At 36.9% G+C, this 24,899-nt stretch overlaps 1 long non-coding RNA gene and 1 pseudogene across 1 annotated transcript in view; one reads left to right on the forward strand and one right to left on the reverse strand.

Moving 5' to 3' along the window:
* The window catches only part of LOC132663377 (transcription factor BTF3 homolog 4 pseudogene), a 38,040-nt pseudogene extending 34,617 nt beyond the window's left edge, over positions 1-3,423 (reverse strand).
* Positions 1-24,899, forward strand: part of LOC144614052 (uncharacterized) — a 425,367-nt gene that overhangs the window by 158,093 nt on the left and 242,375 nt on the right. The gene's annotated exons all lie outside the window — the stretch shown is intronic.

Genomic DNA, 24,899 nt, shown 5'->3' on the forward strand with positions numbered 1-24,899 from the left:
CTTCTCTCTGTTTTGTTTGTTTGTGTTTTGTTTTCTTCTGGCTAAATGTTTATCAGTTATGTTGATCTTTTCAAAGAACCAGTTCCTGGCTTTATTGATCTGTGTGTGTATGTATGTATGTATATATGTATTACTCTTATTATTTCTATTTTGTTTATTTCTACTCTCATCTTTATTATTTCTTTCCTTCTACTGGTTTGGGGCTTTGTTTGTTCTTTTTCTAGCTCCTGTAGGTGTAACGGTAGGTTGAGATTTTTTTTTTTTTTCTTATTGAGGTTGGCCTGCATTGCTATAAACTTCCCTCTTAGAACAGCTTTTGCTGCATCTCCAACATTTTGAACTGCTGTTTTCATTTTCATTTGTCTCCATATATTTTTTGATTTCCTTTTTGATTTATTGGTTGACCCCTTCATTGTTTAGTAGCATGTTATTTAACTGTCATGTATTTGTGTTCTTTCTGGACTTTTTCTTGTGGTTGATTTTTGGTTTCTTAGCATGAGGGTCAGAAAAAATGAATAGTATAGCTTGAATCCTTTTGAATTTGTTGAGACTTGTTTGGTAGTCTCACGATTTATTCTGGAGAATATTCCATATGCACATGAAATACATGTGTATTCTGTCTTAGGATGATATGTTCTTTTTTTAATGTTTATTTTTGGAGAGGGAGAGAGGGGGAGAAGGAGAGAGGGGGAGAAGGAGAGAGGGAGGAAGGGAGGGAGGGAGAGAGAGAGAGAGAATGAGAGAATGAGAATGAGTTGGGAGAGGCAGAGTCAAAGGGACACACAGAAACTGAAGCAGGCTCCAGGCTCTGAGCTATAAGCACAGAGTCTGATGCAGGGTTCAAACTCACAAGCTGTGAGATCATGACCTGAGCTGAAGCTGTGAATGCTCAACCAACTGAGTCACCCAAGTGCCCCAGGATGGTATGTTGTGAATATATCTGTTAGGTTTATCTGGCCCAATGTGTCATTCAATGACATTGTTTCCTTGTTGATTTTCTGTTTGGATGATTTATCATCCGCATATGATGGAAATGGTATGTGCATTACTGTCAATAACTTCCTTTATTTTTGTTATCAGTTGCTTTGTGTATTTGGGTGCTCACATGTTGAGTCCATAAATATTTATAGTTATATCTACTTGTTAGATTGTTCCCTTTATGATGATGTAGTGTTCTTGCTCGTCTCTTGTTAAAGTCTTTGTTTTAAAATCTATTTTGTATGACATAAATATTGCCACCTCCACTTTCTTTTTATTTCTATTTTCATGATAAATGCTTTCCCATCACTTCACTTTGAATCTGCATGTGTTTTTAGGTCTGAAATGAGTCTCTTTTAGGCAACATATAGATGGGTCTTGTTTTTTTATTCACTCCATCGCCCTATCTTTTGATTGAAGTGCTTAGTTCATTTACTTTCAAAGTAAGTATCTATAGGCATTTACTTATTGTCATGTGTTACTTGTTTTATGGTTCTTCTTGTAGTTCTTCTCTGTTCCTTTCTTCACATGTTCTCTTTACTCATGGTTTGCTGGCTTTCTTTGGTGATATACTTGGATTCTTTTCTCCTTATTTTTTGTAGATCTATTACCAGTTTTTGGTTTGTGGTTATCATTAAAATTATATATATCATCTTATGCATATGGCAGTCTATATTAAGTTGATGGTCACTTAAATCTGAATCCATTCTAAAAGCATTAGATTTTTATTCCTCTCCCCCCTCCATATTTTAGGTGTATGGTGTTATATTTTACATTATTTCATTTTGTGAATCCCTTGACATATTTTTATAGATATAATTTTATTTTTTATTTATTTATTTGCTTTCTGTTTCTCCTGCTCCAGCTTATAGTCTTTGCTTTCCACTCACAGAGTCCCCTTTAACATTTCCTGTAAGGCTGGTTTGTGGTGATAAATTCTTTTAACTTTTGTTTGTCTGTGAAACTCTTTATCTCTCCTATTCTGAATGGTAGCCTTGCTGGATAGAGTATTCTTGGTTACAAGTTAATTTTGTTTTGTTTTGTTTTCAACGCTTTGAGTATATCATGCCACTCCCTTCTGGCCTGCAGTGTTGCTGCTGAAAAATCAGTTGGCAGCTTTATGAGGTTTCCCTATATGTAGCTGTCTTCTTTTCTCTTCCTACTTTAAAATTTTTCTCTTTATCACTTTTTTTTTTTTTTTTTCATTTTAATTACTATGTGTCTTGGTGTGGACCTCCTTGGTTGATTTTGTTGGGTGCTCTTTGTGCTTCCACAGAGATTGTGGATCCACAGATTTGGATTTCTGTTTTCTTCCCCAGATTCAGGATTTTTTCAGCTATTATTTCTTTAAAAAAAATTTTCCCACCACTTTTTCTCTCTTTTCTTCTTCTGGGCTCCCTGTAATGTGAAAGTTGTTACATTTCACATTTTACATAATAGTACATATCACTGAGTTCCCTTCACCTATTTTTGTTTTTTTATTCTTTTTTTTCTGTCCTATTCTGCTTGATTGCTTTCCATTGCTCTGTCCTTCAGGTTGCTGATCTGTTCTGCATCCTCTAGTCCCCTACTTATTCCATGTCATATATTTTTAATTTCAATTACTAAGTTCTTCATCTCTGTTTGGTTCTTTGTTATGTTTTCTGTCTCTTTATTGAGGGTCTTAGTGAAGTCATCCAGTAACTGTACTTTTCTTAAGTCCAGTGAGTATCTTAATGACCATTGCTTTAAATTCTCTATCAGTCATATTATGCGGTTATATTTAGTTATCTAGTTGTGAGTTTGTCCTGTTCTTTCATTTGGGACGTATTCCTCTGTCTCCTCATTTTGTCTACCTATCTGTGTCTGTTCCTATGTGTTAGAAAAGACAGCTACATCTCTTGTACTTAAAAGTAATCACCTTATGAAGAAGAGGTCTTGTAATGACCTGCTATGTGAGGTCCCCTGTTCACCAGAACTTGGCACTTCAAGGGTGCTTCCTATGCGTGATTCAGATACCCTGCTGTTGTGCGTGAGTTGCTTTTCCCTTCAGTCCATTCATCTAAAATGGCTCTCTTTGCCTCTTATGGACAGTGGCCCCTGTGGTATTAGTGGGCCAGTCTCGGGACACCTTGGGCTTGAGTTGAGTCAGACTAGGCATTTGCCACAGTTACAATAGCACCAAACTACAGGGTGTTTGACCTGTGTTGTTCCCTGAGAAGCTATTGTTGGTGGGTAGAGTCTGCATTCAGACCATTTGTCTGCCTCCATCCCAGCACTGGGACCAATGTCTGACTGGTATGTGTGCTTATCTTTCTCTGGACCAGGATTTATATTGGAATGGTGCCGGTTCCTGTTGGGGCTGCTTGCACACTGCCAGATTTGTGGTACTGCTTTGCATAGACTCCTACCAAGGGCAGGTTGGAGGGTGGGAGTCCACAGAAGAACGCAGGGGGCAGGGTGCATGGTGCCAGTAAAACCTGTGCTGATATGCTGTGGGAGAGGATCTGCAGCAGTCTAGGAAAACTGAGACCTGCTGTATTGGAGGGGTTAGAGCCACAGAATTGTGTGGGACAGGGCACACTGCTCACAAGCTAGACACAGAGTGTTGGTGCTTTGCTGGTTCCTGTAGGTGTCTGTCCCTGTGTTTAGGCTGGAGGGTTGGGGGACGGAAATGGTGCCTGCCAGCTCCTTTGTTCCTGGAGAAGTTTCCTACATATCCTTCCCCTTCTAGTACATGCTCTGAGATTAGTCAATAAGTCTCCTTCCTGTATACCCTAGGGTGTTTTTCAAATTCTTTCTTCTGTATCTCCTTGGGGCTTTGTTATGCTGTAGCTTTAAAGGCTGAGACTCCGTTTCCTATCACCTTTTGGCTCTGCCAGGACTGAGCCTGCTGATTTTTTAAGTTCGGGTGCCAAATCCCACAGAATAGAAGAATTCGCAAAGCCAAGTCTCACTGACTTTCAAAGCCAAATGTTATGGGGATTCATGTTCCTAGTGCAAGGTCTCCACCTTGGGTGCCTCACATGAGGTCTGCTCCTTTCCTCTCACTGTGTCTATGGTGTCTCTCCATCCCTTGTACAGTCCCATTGGTCCATTTAGTTCTGATTGTGTCTGCCCTTCCTACCCTCCTCTATGTGGCCTCTTCTCTGCATTTAGCTGTGCAGTCTGTTCTGCCAGTCTTGTGTCATTTTCTGGGTTATTTACCCTGATGTGAGTGTTACCTGGTTGTATTTGTGTGACAGGGTGAGCCCAGGATCTTCCTACTCCACCATCCTCTCCCTCTATTGCTCCTTTTTCTTAAAGATTATTTGTAATAAAATCATTTCACTTAATTGAATAAAATATTTTAAAAAAATACAGCCTCCACATTTAAATGGGAGATTGGCATTGCTATGGACTGAATGTTGGTGTCCCCTAAAATTCCTGTGTTGACACCCTGATCTCCAAGGTGATAGTATTCAGAGATGAGGCCTGGGAAGTAATTAAGTCATAACAGGAGCCCTTAGGAGTGGGATTAGTGCCCTTGTATGAAGAGGCATGAGAGAGATGATCTCTGGCTCTGTGCCATGTGAGGATACAGGAAGAATGTGATTATCTGCAAACTAGTAAGGGGGTTCCTTACCACTGGCACAAATCTGTTGGCACAAAGCATTCTCCAGAACTGTGAAAAACAAATATTTGATGATTAAGCCATTCACCCAGTCTATGGTATTTTGTTATAGCAGCCTGTACTGACTAAGACAGACCTGTAATTACAAGTGCATCTCAAAGGATTTACCTCTCATTTCTTTTTCTGAATAGTGCCTCCTTTGATAGAAGATTCATTAATTTCATGTCACTTGGAATGAATAGGTGATTAAAAAGGGCTAGTAGCAAGTAGAAATATTTTTCTACTTTGTTTTGATTTTTGCAAAATTGTAACAAGCGTGGGCTGAGATCGATAAGAACTGCCCACTACTAAGGTCAGTGTGCCCTAATTAGTTTTGCTACATTGCCACTCTAATTTTATTTGACATGACATTGAGAAGAGGCTCAGAAGGCAGTCAGCATCTAACAACCATGATGAGCTTTAGTTACACCTACTGACAGAGTAATTAGCAACTAGATATGCCACTTGAAATGAAAGGAAAGAAAAACTGTGATGCCCAGTCCCTTTATAAAAATATCAATGACGATTCTCTTCCTACTAAAAATTTCTAATTCATGAAAACCTTTCAGTCATTGTCATTGTCATCGTCATCGTCATCGTCATCACCAGTCTTGTGCCTTACTGGTTGTATAGGCCCTGGGTTGACTGCAACTTGAGGTGATGATATGATCTGGTAATTTATCAAGTTTTGTGGTATTAAACTCCTCTCTGATTCTGTATCACCAAAATCCATCTTATTTGGGGAATTGGAGAAAGCTTTCCGCATGGTAAAGTGAAATTTAACATCTCTTTAGTTACCATATTTTTGTCCAAGGGTCGGGTTAGAGAAATATTCTGGAAAATTGAATTTTCATTAAGCATATGCTGAAAGATTTTAGTCACATCTATTTCTCAAAGCTGAAGTGAAGACCAACTATTTTAATTTCTTGAGTGTCTATTTTGCCTTGAAGATAACAGAAAGATTTTACCTTAATTTCAACGTTTGTTCTGATTCTCACTGATTAATTTACTTCATTAGGTTGATCTATTGAAGTTTATGATTCATAATATTTTAATTTCTTAAGTGTCTACTTTTAAGGATGTGAGAACAGGATTTATTAAAATTCTGAAAAGTTTTCTAATTTTTTCACAAACTCTTCTATTAAGGAATTTAAAATATTGAGTGATTCATCTGTTGAAGTTTAATGATTTCTCTTGATTCATTGCTCAGAATATCAAAAATGTCTTTTCACCATTGTTTATGGTAATCCTTACACTTGACATCAGTCTCATTTCTGGCCTCTTTTTCTCTGCATAGGAATAACAGAATATCACACTTAGGGGTTTTCCTCAAGGCATCCATGTTTTCATGGATGAAACTATAGAGTTGAAGTCTTCCCTTTGAATATGTCAAATACCTGCTGACTTATAATCATGGGAAATAAAATAATCATTATTTAATAGGCCCATTTATATTAATACATGGAAATATAATAACACTTTGCCTGGCTCCATTAAACATGGTCACTTTGTGATGCTCTAAACCTGACTTCTTCCATGTGCTGAAAATACATAGATTGTCGGAGCCACTGATTGATTGCCATCCTCCTAAAATTAATAATTAATAATAATTAACCAGTGGCTAAACATCTATTTCCTTTTAAAAATACTCTAGAATGCTTCCGTTTTAGTCTCTGACAACAACTGGGAAAAGTTGAAACACCACCTCTTGATAGTTTCTGAAATATCTACACAAGTGTATTTGATTATTTTATCTTCCCTCAGACCATTGCTCCTTTGGGGAGGAAACCATTTTATACAAAGCAAAAATAATAGAAATTAGCATGTTATTTTTTAATCACTAATATTTATTGAGATACACTTTATGTATTATTAAATATACCAGGTTTTCAAATTTTTAATCACCCCAAATATTCCCTCACAGTTTTGTGGTGAATTCTCCCAACACTAACAGATCCTCTTTCTGTCACTTGGGTTAGTATCACCTGTTCTTGATTTTTATATAAAGAAATACTTTCATGGGGCTCCTGGGTGGCTTAGTGAGTTAATTGTTGACTTGATTTCTGCTCAGGTCATGATCTCGTGGTCATGAGATCTTGACCCGCATTGGGCTCCATGCAGGGCATGCAGCCTGCTTAAGATTCTCTTTCTCCCTCTCCCTCTGCCCTTGTCCTACTCATTCATGCTCTTTCTCTCTTTCACAAAGAAAGAAAGAAAGAAAGAAAGAAAGAAAGAAAGAAAGAAAGAAAGAAAAGAAAGCCATTCAAGACTTTCAAGATACACTCTTCTGTGTCTGGCATATGTCACTAGGCATAATTATTTTGAGATTCATCTGTTTTGTTATGTGATTTTGTAGTTGATTTATGTATTTTTTATGTTCCTTCATAGTATCCCATTGTCCGTATTAGCACAATTTGTTTATTTCCAGTTGTTAAGGAGAGTTGGATTGTGTCCAATTTGGGACTATTATAAATAAAGCTGTTATGACCACTCATGTATAAGTCTTTTTCTGAACACAGCTTTTGATTTCTCTTGTGTAAATACCTAGGAGTGAAATGGACTAGTCTTCTGATAAGTCAATGTTGAGCTTTATAATAATGTGTCACTATGTGTTAAAAAGTTGTTATACATATTTTATGTTCTCATCATTGAGATAGGAGGATTCCAGCTTCTCTTCACCAATATTTAATACTAAAATTATTTTTAACTTTAGTCATTCTATTGGATATGTAAGATATGCCACTTTGGTTTAATTTGCATTTTCATGGTAATTAATGATAATGACTACTTTTTATGTATTTCTTGGCCTTTGTAGATCCTCTTTAAAAAAATTTTTTTTAATGTATGTTTACTTTTGAGAGAGAGAGAGAAAGAGAGAGACAGAGCGAGAGCAGGGGAGGGGCAGAGAGAGAGAGAGAGACAGAGAAACCCAGAATCCGAGGCAGGCTCCAGGCTCTTAGCTGTCTGCACAGAGCCCTAAGCGGGACTCAAACCCATGAAACGTGAGATCATGACCTGAGCTGAATTCAGACGACACATAACCAACTGAACCATCCAGGTGCCCCTGTAGATGCTCTTTTCCAATGTGTTCACATTATTTACTCATTTTTAAATTGTCTTATTTTTGAATTGTAGCAGTTCATTTTATGTATTCTCTTTATATATTTTACATATTTAGTATAAGTATAAATATATATATTATATATATAATAATTTTCTTGTAGTCTCTGTGATTCATTTTCTACAGAAAATCTTTGAAAAGCATAAAGTTTCATTTTGATAAAGTCTAAAGTTTAGTTTATAATTTCTGTACGTCTTTTTTTTTTTTTTTGTCCTGTCTAGGAAGTCTTGGCCTCTCCAATTTTCTTCTATGATTCATTTTGAGTTAATTTTTTTTGTATGCAAAATGATTTTTTTTCCCAAATATATATGTAGGTTTTTAGTTCCATTTTCCCATTGGAATATATTGTTACCTTGTTAAAATCAATTTACCATGTACATGTGAATTTATTTCTATGCTCTCTATTTTATTCCACGGATGCACATGTCTATCCTTACTCTGAATTAATGTGGTTTTGTAAATCTAAAATCCAGTAGTTAGGCTCCTTTTATTTTGTTCTATTTTTTCCCCATGACTGTTTTGGCTGTCTTAGGTCCCTGGCATTTTTAATATTCATTTCAGCATCAGCTTGTCAAATTCTACCAAATAACTTTATGGATTTGATTGGAATTACCCCGAAAATGTAGAAAATTTGGGGGAGAAAATAGCAACAATATTGAGTTTTCTAATTCAAATACATGGCACATCTCAGTTACTTAGAGGAACTTTCATTTCTCTTTTTGTAGTTTTCAGTGTATACTTACAGATGTTGTGTTAAATTTATCTTCGAGAATTTCATGTATTTTTGATTTAAAAAAAATATTTTCCAATTTTATTTTTTAACCAAGGTATAGAAGTGCCATTGAATTTTATATGTGAACTTGTATTGTTTTTTAGTAAATGTGGTTAAATAAGTCATGGGTACTCTTCTTTATTTTTGTGGATTCCTCATATCTTGTTTTAAAATTATTTTTAAGTATCTGAATTATTGCTATCACCTTTTATGGCACACCCTGTACTAATCTAGAAACATTTCTAAAATCTCATGTTCGGAGTTCCCCTTATTGTGTTCTGAAATAATCTTTCTGCAACTTGTGCAATCTTAGATTTTAAGGCACAGGATATAGTTCATCAGTTAATTAGTTGATATTACAGACTCTAACTGCTAGGCCTGTGTTATATGCCTATAACGTATTATATATATATGCCTATAATATATTTGATATCTATCTATCTATCTCTATATATATAGTGAGTGAAGCATATATATATGCTTCACCCATCTTTCTCAGAAGAGACACACCTGTTTGACGTTAGGAAGTGATTTGGCTACTCTATACCTCAATTTCTCCATCTGTTTATGAGATAAAATGAACTGGTAAATCTACAGGTGCTTGCTTAACCATGTTAGAGGGAGAATAAAAAAAGGAAATATATGGATGGGATAGGAATTAAATCACATTCTGGATTTCGTTTATTTTATAATACCAGTCCATTCTCTGCATGCAAATTACATTATAAAAATAGGTTCATGGAATACGATAATGCTGAATGATGTTTAACTTTGGCTTGTCCGGGAGTATATTTATTTATATATTTTAAAGTATTAAATAACCTACCCAGACCTTATAAAACAAACCTACACAGACCTTATAACGCATAAAGTTTCAAGAGTGGGCATGGGAACATGTGTCTAGACAAGGGTATTCAGGCAAGGAGGACTATAAAACACTCTGGAAGGCAAATCAATATGCTGATGTGTGTGAAATACAGACCATACCCATATAGAAAGAGGCTTTATCAGCCCTTATATATGGAGTATGTTTTGTCATGTTTGTCTACCAGGGGCACCAGATTTTTGACTGAAATTGCCCACTAAGTTTAACCTGGCCTAATTCTATCCATAAAAATATGTAAAAGTGATGTATCTCAGAGAACTCTCATTACACCAAAAAAGCCGAGCCTGACTATAACCACATTGTATAGAGAACTAACCAATATTCCCTATGTAGGTAAAAAGCACAAAAATCTATAGCTAAATATGTTATGCAACTAATGTGTGTTCTCCAACTCCAACCAAACTTCCAACCTCTCACAAAATATTTTATTCGGGACTTGGACTATTTTGAATACTTAACAAATGCTTTTGAATCAATACACACACTTTTATTGGTCTCTGTCATTTGAGGATTCACCCCCAAATCCACTAAAATCTGTTTTATTCCTTCATTCGTTTCAACTATTAACGGTGAAATATTTATTGAGCATTTACAGACACGAGGATGTATGCTAGGTTTCAAGGAAACATAGATGAAAGGCAAAACTAAAAGAGTAAACATTGTCCAAAATGCAGAAGATCTTTATTCTTTAACTGAGACCTTATCTGCCTTCTTTTCTCTACAGCTATGGCAGCCATTGCTAGAGCCGCAGACCCACAGTGCCTAAAGTTCCAGACTAAAATGTGCAGTTTCTTATCTCCAAGACTGTGGTTATATTCATTCTTTCCTATCAGTTGTCATACTTCTGTTACTGTGTCTAATAATTCTGACTTTTGGTACATTTGCACCTCGACTTCTTTTTGCAACACATGTCTCAGATCCCCTACCCTGCTTCTCTGCACTACAATAATTCCTGTCACCTAATTGCTTTCCTTTGGGTGATTAGCAGTTTGACTTTGTCCCTAGATGATGAACTCCTGGAGAGCATGACTTACTCTGCTTAATCTCCGTTATATAATATTGCATAGATCACTGTATATTTACTGAGTTACCAAATTACTGAATGGAGATATCCCCCTGAAAATTGAGATTTCTTTCCATTTCCTATACAGTGTCCATTGCCTCTTTACCCTGAGAATGATTTCTCTCTATGCTACTGTATTAGTCAGGGTTCTCCAGATGAACAGAACCAATAGGATATTTACTTACTAATTATCTGTCAGGGGATATTTCATGTTAAGGAATTGGCTCAAATCACACAATTGTAGGGATTTGTGAGTCCAAAATGTGTAGAGCAGACTAGCAGTTTGGAAGTTCAGGGAAGAGATGGTATTGCAGACTAAAGTCCAAGATCTGAAGACTGGAAATTGGAGTTGCAGTATTGCAGTCTTCAGGCAGAATTAATGCTTCTTTAAGAAATCTCTGGTTTTGCTCTTAAACCCTTCAACTGATTAGACAAGGCCCACCAACATTATGGAGGACAATCGACTTTATGTGAATTGTACTCATTTAAATGTCAGTCACATCTGGGGGTGCCTGGGTGGCTCAATTGGTTAAGCATCTGACTTCTGCTCAGGTCATGATCTCACCGCTGATGGGTTCGAGCCCTGCATCAGGATCTGTGCTGACAGCTCAGAGCCTGGAGCCTGCTTTGGATTCTGTATCTCCCTCTCTCTCTCTCTCTGCCCCTTCCCCGCTCGCACTCTGTCTCTCCATCTCTTAAAAAACAAATACACATCAAAAATTTTTTTAAAAAAGTACCTTTACAGCAACATCTAGGCTGATGCTTGACTGAAAAACTGGGAACCGTGGGCTAAGCACAAAGTTGGCACATATTCTTAACCATCATGGTAGCTATATCCTATGTCTTTCTACTCTTCCAGATATATATTTTACTGATTTACGTTATAAAGGGACTTTATAAATAATTTTAGAAATGGGGAGAAAAGAAAAAAGCATGAATTCTATGTACAATAGGGAAACAACTCTCTAATACTGAAGTTGCCAGTCATAAGCTGCTTCGTTTGCCTTCCTCTCAGATAACACTTCCTGTGGTGGCTATGTGTTTGAGTCATTCTTTCTCCATGCATACCTAAAACATGTTGTCAACACATTTGTTAAGTTGGAGGCTGCTATGTCGGTCAAGAGGTACATTCTCTAACTGGAAGACATTTACATTGGAGGGAAACAAACTTACTGTACTGAATTATTTTTCAGAGAAGAACGGCATGGAGACTTAATGATGGAAGCACATAACATTAAAAAATACAGGAATTGAGGTCTATTAACAACAAAAGTATAAGAGGTTATATTTATATAACGCTTCTATGGGCTAACTTACGTAAAGCATCCTAAATGCTATACAAATACTGACTCATTCTCACAAAAAACCTACAAACAGATAATATTAATCTCTCAAAAAAGATGAAGAAATTAAAGATTATTAAGAGTTTTTTTTGTTTATTTATTTTTGAGAGAGACAGAGAGAGACAGAAACAGAGACAGAGCACAAAGAGGAGGGGTTCAGAGAGAAAAGGAGACACAGAAGCCAAAGCAGGCTTCAGGCTCTGAGCTGTCAGCACGGAGCCCGACGTGGGGCTCGAACTCAAGAACCGCAAGATCATGACCTGAGCCAAAATCGGACACTTAAACAACTGAGCCACCCAAGTGCTCCTTAGGTATTTTTAAGTTACATATACCACACTGTGAAGCAATAGTATCATTTATCTATTGCCACATAAGTGCTGCATAATACAGAATCCCCACATTTAGTGGATTAACTCAGTGACTGACAACAGTAATTATTTCTTCTCCGGAACACACCAGTGTGGTTTGGGTAGGAAGATCTGCTTCAAGCTATAGCTCCTCACTGAGTATCACGATCAGGTTCACTCCATGTTGGAGCCCAGGCTGAGTAGACAATGACGGCTTTTCTCATGGAGACAGTAAGCCAAGGGCACATGCATATTTAAAACCTTCGCATAGGCCGCGCGTGGTGACATCCCGGCGGCTGCAACGAGTCACGTGGTCAAGCTCGAACTCAAGGATGGATCTGCAAGTCACCGGGTAAAGGGTGGAAGCAGAAAACAGTAAAGAATTTTAGTTAAAATATGCTTCTATCAAATGCCTTTGCGAGCGAAGAAATAGGGCAGTGACTTCACACATTCAATTCCCTGATTCACCACTCTATATCTATAGAGAGTATAAAGGTTGTTTTATAAATGATAAAACTGAGACCCAGTTATTTTCTCAAGGCTACACAACTAACAAACATCATAGTTCCATGTATTAAACCATTCTGACAACATGGTTGTGGCCTATTGTCATCTATATCCAAATTTCTGTGAAGGGTGTTATTCATGAAAATTTCAGTAGATCTGACTTCAATATTTAGTGTTTTTAAACTTCAGTTCACTCTATTCAAAAGTTAGTATAAATAAAATTGCATTTAGGAGGTGGCATAATATGTTGGAAATAAGTTTCTGCTTTTCTAAGCAAAATTCAAGACTGGATAATATAAAAAGACAAGATAGAGAATAGTTTGAATTTAAGAGACCCCTTAAATCGTTATAATTTGGAAAATAATCTCTAAAGTAGGGAAGAATTTATTACATAGTTTATAAATATTTTAATAAGAATTTCCCAATGCCAGATAATTCGCTGATTTAGATATTAATCTGAATAACTTGTTCTTGGCATCCTTACATTATGGGGGTGTGTTAGTGATGAGGGAAACAGAGGCAAGAGAAACGTACCTTCAATTAAATCTCCATACAGCCTGCAGCCCCTTGATAGACACCTGAAACATTCAGAGCATGACCTTCCTCAAGGAACTCATGGCTGCCTTACTTCCTTGATGTTTTTGTTTTATTAAAGACTGAAACTAACCTTATCTGAACAGCAGCTAGCTCCTCAAGGTCCTGAAAACCTTGCTTTCAAATTCTGTAGACACTTACGCTATCTCTCACCCCCACTAACTTAAAAGTATATGATCAATCACTCCTCACAACCCCAGTGCAACTCTTTCTGCCCACGGGTCCCGTCCCTGTGCTTTAGTAAAATCACCTTTTTGAACCAAAGAATGTCTTAAGAATTCTTTCTTAGCCATTAGCTCAAGAACCCCATCATTAGGATTGTTCATTTAAGACTGCGTTAATTATTTTATCAGCAAAGCCATCTTGATTGTTATGGTCCTTATGGGCTTCTCTTTATTAGTGATCCGCCCTGCCATACTTACACCACTTTATCATTTCAGTCCAATAAGGGCTTAAGTAGACTTTCCAGAATCTTGAAGAGCAGCAGATCATTCAAGAAGCCTCCAGGGAGGGGCGCCTGGGTGGCTCAGTCGGTTAAGTGGCCGACTTAGGCTCGGGTCACGATCTCGCGGTCCGTGAGTTCGAGCCCCGCGTCGGGCTCTGTGCTGACAACTCAGAGCCTGGAGCCTGTTTCAGATTCTGTGTCTCCCTCTCTCTCTGACCCTCCCCCGTTCATGCTCTGTCTCTCTCTGTCTCAAAAATAAATAAACGTTAAAAAAAAAAAAAATTATTAAAAAAAAAAAAAAAAGGAGCCTCCAGGGAATTACTTGCCAGAATCTTCTCGGCCCCAACGGTGGAGTTAGTAAAGATACAGAGATATTCATAAATGAGTGTAGGACTAGACCACACAGGAGAACCAGCAGCAGTTTTGATTCTCTGGCCTTTAACGCACTTTATTGCCTCAGTCCTCCTGGAAGAGAAAGCAGGTATAGAATTGTGAGTTCCTGGGGTCTCCAAGGGACAAGGAGAGCAGGGATGCTTGCTTTCGTCCGCCCATCCAGGACCTGGCAAGAGAAAGACTGAATTCTGAATGAAGGGAACACTCCCCATCTAGTAACCCATATTTGTTTGTTCTTCCTTCCTTTATTTTTTTAATGTTTGTTAATTTTTGACAGAGAGAGAGACAGAGTACAAGCCGGGGAGGGCCAGAGAGAGAGGGAGACCCAGAATCTGAAGCAGGCTTCAGGCGCTGAGCTGTCAGCACAGAACCCGATGCAGGACTTGAACCCATGAACTGTGAGATCATGACCTGAGCTGAAGTCAGACTTTTAACCTACTGAACCCCTATTTATTTTTCAAATAATGTAATTAATTAATTATTTAATTATTTAGAGAGAGAGACCGTACGTGCATAAGTTGGGAAGGGAAAGAGAGGAGAGGGGCACAGGGAGCATGAGACCATTAGGATGCTTAACCGACTGAACCACCCAGGCGCTCCTGTTTGTTCTTCCTATATAAAGGTAACAGTTGACATGTAGGAAGCCTGTTGTGTTCCTGAATGACAAAGATAACAGAAAAAAATTTTCATGGAGCATTTCCTCTGTTTTTTAAACAATATCTTAAGTACTTTACTAGTATTTTGTTTAAAACTCACCACAGTCCTGAGGGAGATATGTTTACCCCCATTTTACAGAGATTTAGTAAGTTAATCTCAAAACTTCACAAGTATATGAAACAGCAAAGAAAGGATTTTACTGTAGATAGTCTGACTCTTGGACTCATGCTGTTAACCGTTATGCTTCCTTATCTAAGCACAGGTATATCCGCCGGGTAGTATGGGATCCTATAGGAAAAACATCCTAACCCAGAGAGATGGAGCCTAGAGGAGGCAGTTGGAGGAAAATCTTGTGGGAACAGATGACATGTTTAGATTTATTGAGGGGAAAGCAGGATGCAGTAGTTAAGTTTAACATTTCTGAAGGCAGATTGCCTGTTTTCTACCCCGGCCTCACCATTTACCGACAGAGGCACCTCGTGAGCCTCTGTGCCTTAAATTCTGTGCTCCCATCTGTAAAATAGGTTTGAAGGTTTAATGAAACTGTTTCTGTGAGGGTTTAATGAAAAAGTTAATCTCAAGCATTTGGTACATAATTCACTGCTCCATAAATGTTTGCAAAATTATTGAAGGTTAATTATGAGTGGGCTACTTGAAAGGTAAGAGGAGGAGGGAGCTGTTGAAGGCAGAAGGACTCTCATGCTCTTTCTCTCTGCCCCTTAATTTCTTATGTTTGTCTTCAAAAAACAGGAGATCAAATTGGCTTAAGCCAGAGAATAAATAGTTGAGAATTTGTGTAAGATGAAAGAGACGTGGGTATATTTATAGTTGGGAAAAGAGAAAATGGAGACAGGAGCATTAAGTATGATGGCTGCCTTCTGAGGGTCTGTGCGATAAGGTTTCCAACTGCGGGGATAACATCGATGGACTATATGAAACAAGGGCATTCCTTTATAAATGATCGAGATATACTTTGCAAGTAAAAACTGCTGTTGAAGAGGCCAACAATTACTTAGATGAGAAAACTCAGTGTTGACAATTTGTGAAGAAAGAGCACATGTTTTGGAATCTGGTCACATAATCATTTTAATTTTATCATTCTTTATCAACTGTGTGACCTTGAACAACTTACTCATCTTTTCTGAGATTTACTTTCTTTTATTGACTATGAATTATGAGAATATACATACAAATAGGATTATAAAATTTACATTTACATTTTGGGGAAAAAAAATACCCTGACCCTGTAGTGTATTCATTAACCTTTTAGAAAAACTCTGCATGTCCTTCTTTCTATTTTGTGGCTCCCTTCTTCCAAACCCTTGTCCCTCAGAAGTAATGTATTTTTTGTGTTAATTCCACTGATACTCTTTTAGGTCCACCCTGTATATACGAATCCCTTAATAATACAGTGTAGTTTTCCTTTGCTTCAGTGAAAATCACGTTCACTTTTTGTTCTGTGACTTGTTTCTTTTCCTTAATATTATGTTTTGGGGACTGGTCTGTGTTAAAGATACAGCTTCATTTCAGGGTGCCTGGGTGGCTCAGTCGGTTAAGCGTCTGACTTCAGCTCAGGTCATGATCTCACAGTTCGTGAGTTTGAGCCCCACATCGGGCTCTGTGCTGACAGCTCAGAGCCTACAGCCTGCTTCAAATTCTATGTCTCCCTCTCTCTCTGCTCCTCCCCTGTTCATGCTCTGTCTGTCTCTCCTTCAAAAATAAATGAAAACATTTTGGGGCGCCTGGGTGGCTCAGTCTGTTGAGCCTCCAACTTCGGCTCAGGACATGATCTCACAGCTCATGAGTTCGAGCCCCGCATCGGGCTCTGTGCTGACTGCTCGGAGCCTGGAGCCTGCTTCAGATTCTGTGTCTCCCTCTCTCTCTCTGCCCCTAACCCACTCGCGTTCTGTCTCTGTCTCTCTCAAAAATGAATAAACGTTAAAAAAAAAAATGCTTTTTTAAAAAAAGGATACAGCTTATTTCATTTCTTCTATATGTTGTATACCACTCGATAGTAACTGATCAAATTAGCTAATGTATTATTTGTGCATTCTACTGTCTATGGGCAATTTTACCCTCCTACACCCCAGTGTGTGTCTCCTAAGAAAAAAACTACTGTGTACATTCCTACATGTATCTCTTGGAATGTAGATACACACCTAGGAGTACATTTACTGGGTAATTTGATGTGTGCATCTATAACTTCATTAGTTAATTAATGCCTGACTCTTTCCTGAATAGTTGTTCCACTTTGTACTCCCATTAGCTGTGGGACTTTGCATGTCTTTCCTTTCAACATTTTTATTACCAGTCATTATTTTTCACCAATCTGGTAGGTTTGTAATCTTACCACATTATGGTTTTGATCTGCATTTCCCTAATTGTTAGAGCAATTTGTCTTATCATATGCCTATTGGCCATATGAGCCTCCCGTTTATGAAAGTCTTATTCAAGACTCCTAGCAGTTGTTATTCTAATTGGTTCTAGGTACTAGATCTTATTAGTAATATATGTTGCAAATACCTTAGCTCAGTGTGTGGCATGCTATTTCACTCATTTACTGAACCTATTGAGGAGCAAAAATTCTTAATTTTAACGTAGTCAAATTTACCAGTATTTTCCTGTACGGTTAGTATTTTGTGTCAAGAAAGTCTTTGTGACACCAAAGCTAGAAAGACATTTTCTATATTTATGTTAAAACTTGTGTAGTTTTTTCTCTTCATTATTTGTTCTTTAATCCACCATGAAATTATTTCTGTGCATGGTGTGAGGTCAGGGTATGTGTTGACCATGACAATGTGTCACTCATATCTCCTGCCTGAGGGAGGGTAATTGAGCGATGACACTCTGCATCTACTGCGCTTGTGCAGGGCATACTCATGAATTAGTGCAGCAGGGATAATAAGACTGGCCCATTCCTGGGAGATAGTGGTCCCGTCTTGTGACTTTGGCTCACTCCATTGACCTGACCAGACTTTTAAAGAATTGAACTGAAGACTGGGACTCGTCCTTCTAAGGGATCAGAACTACATCACAGTCTGATCTCTCTCTCTCTACCTTCCCCCATCCCTTTACCCTTTTAACCCCTAAGTGTTTCTCCCAGTAAATGTCTTATGTGACAGATATTTGTTTGCTTCTTAGAGGATCTATTTTTATTTTATTAGAGTTTTTTTGTCGTATTGACAACCACTTGTCCCTACACCTGAACTTTAGTTTTCATGTCCGGAAAATGGAATTTTTACATCTACCCAGTATGTTTGCTCTGAGGGTCGGAAGACTAAAGCATTCATCATTGCGCTTCAGAAAGTTAGCTACCTATTACTTTAGTTCCATTTCTCATGATGTCCTTTTCAGAATGTAGATGGATCATAGTTTGGTTGTCATGAACTAACTAAGTAATCTTGGGTAAGGTCTACCAGAGAGTACGTCTGTGCATTTGGGCCAGCCACTTGACATTAAGTCTTCCCTTCACTGCTTAAAGAGCTAAAAGAAGATAATCTGCTCTACCTAGTTGCTTACTTTGGTTTAGCTAATGAGTTACTAAATTTGGTAATTAGTTACTAATCAAATAGTTAATGTGCATGAAAATATTTTTGAGACTGTGAAGAGTTATACAAAAGTAGGGGAGATGGGGCCCCTGGGTGGCTCAGTCGGTTGAGCGTCCGACTTTGGCTCAGGTCATGATCTCCTCGTCCGTGAGTTTCAGCCCCGCGTCGGGCTCTGTGCTGACAGCTCAGAGCCTGGAGCCTGCTTCGTATTCTGTGTCTCCCTCTCTCCCCCGCTCATGCTCTGTCTCTCTCTCTCTCTTTGTCTCAAAAATAAAGATTTAAAAAAAATGTTTTCAAAAGTAGGGGACAATCAGGCATTAGTAATGTGAAACTATTAATTAAAAGCCACTACTATATACAGTGTCATCCTGTATTTCTTTATCCATTCGACCTATTCCCAGACTATCAAGTTTAAATAAATTACATGCAGGTGATTTTTTTCTCAGTGATAGGTAAAGGTAGGTAAGTAGACAAATAGAGATATTAATGTAATACATATTTTTAACTCCATAATGGAAGCTTTACTTGGCTATAAGCCTATAAAATGTAGCTATACATTTATGAATTATATAGTGATTAGAAGAGAAGCTTGGATGTGCGGAATATAGTTTTTTATTTCTGTTCTAGTAATTTCTTTGTTTTGATAGTACGCCATATAATACCTGATAGTTGTTAACTTTGAAAAATGACATCAAGTACTCACACTGAATATAACCATATTTTCAATATTTATGCACTGCCTAGACTGGTAATAAGAAATATGGAGGAGGACTTTGTTTTAGACAATTACAGATATTACCTCAACCTTCAGAGATATGATTCAAAACTTATTTATGATTTAATTTTAACTTATCCATTACCTTTAATGTTATCATGTTTATCCTTGATATTTATATGTATCTCAATATCTTTCTATTATTGAATTCCATTTCTGCTAGTATTGCTTCTTAAAAAAGTTCTGTATGTAAATACAAAGGTAAAGATTTCAATATCTGTTTACTACATTCAGTGCACCAGTTGTATATATCAAGAAATATTTGACACAAATTCCAATGTAGCCAAATAATATAGTGAATTCCAAAATGATTAAATAGCACATTCACATTGGGATTCTACCAACTTATGAGTATATGTGCATATATATATTATTGATTCTTAGGTTTATGGATTTATACAGACCTGGTGAGTGATTACCAAATAGGCCGTTCACTTTAATAATAATTTTTAGACCCTAACATTACCATGGTGATGGTATTCCTAAAAAATTATAAGCCTCACCTTCTCTTTAGTAAAAGATATTTTTAATAGAGTATAAATTACAGTATAAAGATTCAACTTGAGTAAATACATAAGTCACTGGATTTTCTCTCTGAAATTATAATTTTTTGGTGTGATATTTGCCTTTGAGAAGAAAATTTGTAAGAAAGATGAGGATTTAATAAAACCTTTATACCTTCAAAATATGCACAGAGCACTATAATATTTGATAAAATGGAAGATAATGGGCATATTCTCAGAATGTATACCCTAGGAGCATAGATACATGTATCATGTATGTTCCAAGAAGAATCCCCAGGTACTATTTAAATAAAACGTTCTGTGGCCAAATAATTTAGGCAAGTGTTGGCTTTGGCAGTTAATCAGGTTTTTTGTTTGTTTTCTTAAATTGAAGAGCTCAAAATTCTATGGTAATGTGAATCCTTAATAGAAAGCTTAAGTTTGTAGTGGTTTCTAAACTTACTTGACAATGGAATTCTATTTTCCCTCAGATTTTTATGGTACATGCATTGGCAAATGTTGGCATAGGCATGAAATGTAATTGGCCTTTGGAGAAGAGAGAGGTGACTCTTGGTAAGAAAGTGGACAAAATTGTTGAAGAATTAGTAACTATATAATGGGGTCGATTTAGAAATGGGAGAGAAGGGAGAGAACATTCTAGGAAACAGTTCAGGAAGCATTGTGGGATTGATGCACTCATCAAAGCCTGAGAAAAGTTTTCCTATTGGGAAAAAGTGGGCAATATACCTGTATCCAGAGAGTATCTGAATCCAGAGTTTGTGCATTTCTTCACAAGTAGAAGATTGGATTTCACCTTTAATTTTGATTTTCCTGTTTGACTCTTTAATCCATCTGTAATGAAATTTCAGACATAATGTGAGGTAAGGATTGAATTTCATCTTTACACCGTAAGATGAAGCAGCATATGTTGCTGCAACACCATATGTTGAAATGACCATCTATTCCCTAATTTTGGGTAATTCAGTTATATCATGAATCCTATCTCCAAATACTGTGTATTTCTGTGCTCTCCGTTTTATTTCATTTGTCGGTTTGTCCATATCTTTGCTAATAATACACAAACTTTGCCTTTCCAAAGTGGTTGGGCCAAGTCCTAACCTTGCTCTTCTTCAGGAGTACACTGGAATACTTCACACTTTTCTCTTAACAACCTCTACAAAACAAACAACGAAGTTTGAATTTTGATTGAGATTACATTGAATCTATTGCTTTATTCTGTATTAGTTGACATGATCTCCCAATTGATTTACATGGGTTAGTTTAATGGATTGGAATTTGTAATTTTTTGAATAGGTCTTTTAAAATATATGTCAATAAAATTTTACAATATTCTGCATGGTAATCTTACATATGATTTATTAGACTTATTCCAATGTATTTACTATTTGATTACTATAAAAAGTAGTATGTTTTATTTTTTATTTTTATAGAGTGAGAATCTTAAGCAGGCTCCACACTCAACATTTGTCCTTCTGGGACCACCTCCAAATTATGCTAGTTGTACCTAGTTAGTTTTTTTTTTTTTTTTTTTAAGTTTCCATTTTTGCATTTGGCAATGTATTATTTAGCATTCTCCAGAGATATAGAACCAAGAGTAGACACACGCGCGCACACACACACACACACACACACACACGGCAAGAGGATGAGAGAGTGTACGTAAGTCTCTATTCATATTCATATTTATTTTTTTCATATTTATATTCTATATCTACTTTATTTGTAGAGATTTATCATAAGGGATTGGTTCATGTGATTAAAAAGAATGAGAATCCCACAGTCTTCCAGCTTCAAGCTGGAAACACAGAGAGCCAGTTGTGTAGTCCTAGTCTGAGTCTGAACTGTTAAGAACCAAAAGAATGGATAGGGTAAATTCAAGTTCAAGTCCAAATGCCTCAGAACTAGGAGAGCAAGTTTTAGTTCTAAGTACAAAAGACCAATGTCCTAGCTCAAAAAAGTCACACAAAGAGAGGAATTCTCCTTTACCCTTTTAATCCTTTTAACCATTTAATCTATCCAGGCCTCTAAGAGATTGGATGAGACCTACCCACATTGGAGAGAGCAATCTGCTTTACTCAGACTACTAAATCAAATGTAAATCTTGTCAAGAAAATCCATCACAGAAATAGCTAGAATAATGCCTAACCATATATTTGGACACCCTATGGCCCAGTCCAGTTGACATGTAAAATTAAATATCAGAAGTAAGAACCTACCATGAGACTTTTTCCCCCTTAGGAGGGTGGAAAGAATCTTATGGAACTTCTTCAGTAGGAGATAGACTATAGATAGCCTTTATTTAATAGAAGTATATTGGATTAAGTGCTCAACTTGAATGAACCTGGACCTTGTTGTTTACCTCCTAAGTCCTATGAGGTCCTGAAAAGTGAAGGTCAGATTTGTGAAGTTTAGGTATACCCTCCAGGCAAGGGCTACCTTTAGGACAGAATTCTCCTTTCTGGATTTTCTTCTTGGCTTTGTATTTTTTGTTAGTTTTTTTGTTTGTTTGTTTTGTTTTATTTTTTTGAATAATTTTCTGTTCTTTCCAGCTTAGAAATTCATTGAAAAAGATATATATGTGTGATTGCAATATTTGTGTATATTTATGGATGTGTGTAAATATATATTGCATATATACAGAAAAAAATCATTCTGGGGGGCACCTGGGTAGCTCAGTCAGTTGAGCATCTGACTGTTGGTTTCGGGTCAGGTCATGATCTCACGGTTTGTGGGTTCAAGCCCTGTGTCAGGCTCTGCACTGACAGTGTGGAGCCTGCTTGGGATTCTCTCTCTCTCCCTCTCTCTCTCTCTGCCCTCTCCTGCTCATGCTCTCTCTCAAAACAGATAAATAAACTGAAAAAAGTATTCTGTATAGGGGTCACTAGTGTGCCTAATAAGGTATAATTATGGACATGGCTAATCATAGCTTTTTTATATTAAATTGAATGATAGTCTTCTTTAAAATTATTTTTGTATATACCAGCTTCAATTTTTATTTAAATTCACCTAAGATACACTTTGGGATTTTTAAACATTAAATTGTAGACAACATCCAACTCTCTCTAGAACTAATAGGAATGTTATCTCAAGAATTTACATATATATGGTCTTTATGGTAGATCTCCTGTAGAGATTATGTTAGTCCTTGGTTCCTTTTGTTACTTTATCATGCAGAAAAGTTTCATTTGGAATTTATTGGGGTAGTGGGTTGAAATTCACCATGCAACAGTTTTTAGAAAACTAGAAATGTGCAAAATTGGCCAATTTTCATGATATTTAAATATATGCTAATGTGCAATTTATTTGGACTATATTCATTTTGTTGGACATGTTTTATACCTAAGGATTCATTTTATGAAATGTAAAATGCATGCAAATGTATGCCTCATCAAAATGCTGGTCAGATTTTTGCTTTTGATTTTATCTGTTGCTTTAGATGCCAATTTTTTTCTAATGTATATAGGATATCACTAGTGTGGCTTATGATTACTTGAAAATTCATCATAACTGATTCTGGCCTAAAAGTGAAAACTCGCCCTTCTCAATAATGAAATATTGAGTTGTTTAGTGTCCTACACTGACACCATGGGGGATTAATTAATTAATTAATTTATTTGCCAAGTATGTATTGATCACCTATTATGTTCAAGTCTGAAGAGATATAATAGTGACAAATTCAGCAGAGTTAGTATCTGCTATCAGGGAGTTTACAGTTCAGTAAATAAACCCTTTAGCTTCATAAGTGGAACTCAGAGTAAGCAATTACACATTTCGGTAATGTCAGTGAAGGAAAATAAAGGTAATCCCAAGAAACAGGATCAGGAATACCTGGCTTGGATTCAGGGTCAGGGTGTTCTCTGTTTCAGTGATGTTAAGACATAAAGGACAAGATGTATCAGTAAAAACTGGGGGCAAGAATGGTTCTATAAAATGGAAGAACAAGGGTTGAAATAGGGCAAAGTGATTTGGGGAAGAGTCACACAGAATGAAATTCATGTGGTGGGCAGAGACCATATCAAAGGAGATCTTTAGGTCATGCTAAATATTTGAGATTTATCCAAAGATGGATAGCAAGCCATTTAAGGTTTTAAACTGTGAATTACATGATAAAACTTTTTTGCTTCTAAAATTTACTTTGGTTACTTTGTGGGGAACAGATTAAAGGGAAAACCTCTGGAAAATGAGCACCCGTTAGAAATTCAAGAAAAGCATAGACTCAACAGGTTAGTGAGCTGAATGTCATCTTACCATCCTGCCATTCCACATTGACAGTTAAATCCACTGTTGCTATATAGTTACATTTTAACTCTATCCCTAATATCGTGGTCTCTAAGCTATGACATCATATCTAGAAAATATTACTTATATACAAGCCTCTTTGTGAAGAAAAGCTGATGGCGGATACGAAGGCTGTCCTTTGGAATGCCACCATGGGGAGAGTGAGAAAATGAGCCAGGCAGGAAGCCAGGGTGAATGGAAACTCAGTACCGGGGAGACAGAGGCAAGAAGATGGAAAAAGTAAAGTCTAGGTAATACGGTAAAGACAGACTCATTTATTTCCCAGTTCCTCTTCTTTTTCCTAAGTATATAACTATGCAAATATAGTAGAGACATCCGATTTCTCTTTTGTCAATTAAACAAAATAGGATTTAATAAACAAGTGGTTTATGGTCAGGGTCCTTGACTGGCTCAGTTGGAAGAGCATGTGACTTTTGATCTCCAGGTCGTGAGTTCAAACCCCACATTGGATGTAGAGATTACTTAAAAATAAAATCTTAAGAAAACAAAACAAACAAACAAAACACATAGTTTGTTGTCTTATTTTCTGTCTTGCCTGATAAAGATACTGCTAGAAAAAAAAGCGGGGGGAGAAAACCCTTAATTCTATTAATAGACTATTAAAAAACTGCCTTTTCTGGGACACCTGGGTGGCTCAGTTAGTTAAGTGTCTGACTCTTGTTATCAGTTCACGTCATGATCTCATGATCAGTCGTGTGTGATCAAGTCTCGCTATCCACCCCGCATAAGGCTCCACACTGAGCATGGAATCTGCTTGGGTTTCTGTCTCTCCCTCTCCCTCTGCCCCTCTCCCACTACACACATGCACTCTCTCAAAATAAATAAGCATTAAAAAATTAAAAAAAAAAAACCCTGCCATCTCTAATATCTAAGTTGATATGAAAATGTAGTTTTGGGGAACATGAAAATGAGAAATTCATAGAAATTAAATTCCTCATTTTCCCAGTCATAAGCTTCTACCTCTTCCCGATAACTTTTTATTTAACTTATTTTTTTTTTAAATTTTTTAGTATTTA

The sequence above is a fragment of the Panthera onca genome, chromosome D4 (assembly GCF_046562875.1).
Source record: "Panthera onca isolate mPanOnc1 chromosome D4, mPanOnc1 haplotype 2, whole genome shotgun sequence".
Classification (NCBI taxonomy): domain Eukaryota; kingdom Metazoa; phylum Chordata; class Mammalia; order Carnivora; family Felidae; genus Panthera; species Panthera onca.